The sequence below is a fragment of the Benincasa hispida genome, unplaced genomic scaffold, assembly GCF_009727055.1.
Source record: "Benincasa hispida cultivar B227 unplaced genomic scaffold, ASM972705v1 Contig587, whole genome shotgun sequence".
Taxonomy (NCBI): domain Eukaryota; kingdom Viridiplantae; phylum Streptophyta; class Magnoliopsida; order Cucurbitales; family Cucurbitaceae; genus Benincasa; species Benincasa hispida.
The window spans coordinates 522,203-524,851 of NW_024064949.1; the positions used below are offsets into that span (position 1 = coordinate 522,203).

Consider the following 2,649-nt stretch of genomic DNA (forward strand, 5'->3'; position numbering starts at 1 on the left):
CTTACTGTTCACGTGCCCTAGCAGCCGCTCAGCTCCCGCCGCCACCCACGAACCCCGCCGCATGCCAAACACCCTTCACCTCTCGCATATCTTTCCCTCTCGGCAACATTCGCCCCTTCGCTCGCGCCAGATCTTGCCAACCGGTCAAGTCGCGCCGTCTCCCTATCGACGTCTCAGACCCAGCCACGCGCCCATCTGAAGTACTGTGCTGCTCGTTCTTGTGCGTCGCTGCGTCTCCCTTAGGTCATCCGTGTCGGATCTGGGGATTCAACCGCACCGCTAGTAGCCGCCCGATGACGCGAGCATCACTTCAAGCTGCAGCGCCACACTAGCCCCGCGTCCGCCACCCCAGTCGCTTCGCTGTCGGCTATCGTCACTCTACCGCGTCGGGTCCGTCTTGGTCTTCGTCAGATCTGTTGGGGTAAGGTTGTGTTGGTTCATTTCATTCTCTTGGCCATTAATATTGTGTTTTAGTGTTATGACTCGCCTTTGCTGGATTTTGTTTCAAACTTAAGTCGTCAAGGAGTCTGGAAGTCAAAGGAGGCACCGTCGTGGAAGGCAGAAGTGATTTACATTCTTTGAGTAAGTTCTTGATAGTTTGGATTTGGACCTGAAGTCTTACAATTGTGGCTTCAATTGAAATTTGAGAGTTGTTTTGTTGTTAGGGCCGCAACTTTGAATTGTCGTTATAGTTTGGTGGTCTAATTTTTATTTGTGGAGTATCGACTCGAGGTAAGTAATCTTACTACTGGAACTGCCCACAAGCCAGTCACTGGATGTATGCTAGCATGATGGATGAATGTTATGGTAGAATGACAACATGATGAACTGATAATTTAGTATATGTTACGGCATGATGAACTGATAATTTAGTATATGTTACGGTAGAATGACAACATGATGAACTAATAGTTTAGTATAACCACTGTACATTTTTGCTTGAAGATATGAAAAATGTATTTGTACACATGGATAATTGAATGCTAATATGGAATGATATTTGATTCCATGAGGTTGTATGTGATCTGTGGATATTAAGGCATGTGTGTTGGTTGTAGAGCCATGATGTTGAAGCATATACGTATGTCATAAAGTTATTGTGATAATTATGGTGTCAAGCCTATGCTAGTAATTTTACTGATTAGTTAGAATGCCCACTAGGTTTGTGTCTCCTTCGGGGTTCACCAGTTTGTGTTTCCTTTTGGATTCACCAGTTTGTGTTTCCTTCGGGATTCACCAGTTATTGTGTTTCCTTCGAGATTCACCAGTTTGTGTTTCCTTCGGGATTCACCAGATATCGTATCTCTTTCGAGATTCATCAGTTTGTGTTCCCTTCAGGATTCACCAGAGGTAGTGGGCATATTTAGCTACAGTAGGATAGAAATCAGTTTCTTTTTCATGTATGCATGTGTCTCATGAGGACTAGAACAATTTATATGTTCCACTAGAGGTAGGTGTCTAGAGGACATAGATGCCTAACTTGACCCCAGTAGTGGGGTTACTGAGTATTTATACTCATTCTTTCTCATGTTGTTCTTTCAGGTAAAGTTAGAGATGCACCGACGATGGACAAGCGAAATTCGTGATCGAGCCCTTAGGACTAGTTTTATGCTTCCGCTCATGAGATTTAGATTTCTTTTCATGTTTTTTTTCTTAACTTTCAGTTTTGATGTTTGAAACTTACTATTAAGAATCGTTTTCAGATTTATTTATGATTTATGGGTACCCTATTGTTGTTTTTAATATTTGAATTTAATGAAAGTCTTTTGAACTTATCTTATTTATTTAGCATTTATTTCACCATAAAAAAGTGTCATTTTAAGTTCCATGCATGTATGTATTTAGTAACGGCCTACCTTAAGTCCTAGGAGGTTGGGTCGTTACAATTGGTATCAGAGCCCATGTTTTGAGTTCTGTAGACCGACTTACTACGTAAGTCTAGATAGTTCCTGTGGCCCAGTAACGGATCCCTCGTCATCGCCAGGTATGTCATACTAATGAAACTTTCAATGCATATATGAGATTAGTGATGTAGTGTTTTAATAGCATGATTTCTGAGAAAGACCCAGAGATGGATAGTTAATTTATGAGTTCATGACAGGAGATGACACCTAAACCTATAACAAGAAAGACCGTTAGAGAAGAAGTGCAAGAAGAGGGAGTTGAGAGTAGCCAGACTGTTCCGACAGCTCCAAACCCGCCTATGACCCAAGTTGATGAGAAGGCAATGGAAGCCAGGATTAGTGAAGCTGTTGCATCCTCCCTAATGGGAAAACTGCAGGAGCTGATCCGTAGCACGATGGCAGGACAAACTGCCTAGACCCAGGCTCAGGAGGAACCAGTGCCACCCGAGCAGTTACAGCAGACCTGACTGTAGAACAGAGACATGCAGGGCCTATCTCTTGAGGCTAAGCATCTGATGGATTTCAGGAAGTTTGACTCCCGCTCCTTTTATGGGTCGTTGGGGGACCCCATTAAGGCAGAAATGTTGTTGTCATCTATCGAGACGATTTTTTGTTTCATGAAGTGCCCAGAGGAGCACAAGCTTCAATGCGCAGTTTTCATGTTAACTGGTAACGCAGAAATCCGGTGGCGCTCAGTAGAGAAAATGATTGATACTGGTGGTGAACTTGCAACCTGGGAGCAGTT

General features: G+C 43.3%; 1 long non-coding RNA gene across 1 annotated transcript; it reads left to right on the forward strand.

Moving 5' to 3' along the window:
* The first annotated feature begins 6 nt into the window (after positions 1–6).
* LOC120069764 lies at positions 7–1,605 on the forward strand. Its single transcript, XR_005479673.1, has 4 exons — positions 7–421; positions 516–582; positions 666–732; positions 1,543–1,605. It is a non-coding gene; the product is annotated as an uncharacterized LOC120069764 (long non-coding RNA).
* The last annotated feature ends 1,044 nt before the right edge of the window (positions 1,606–2,649 follow it).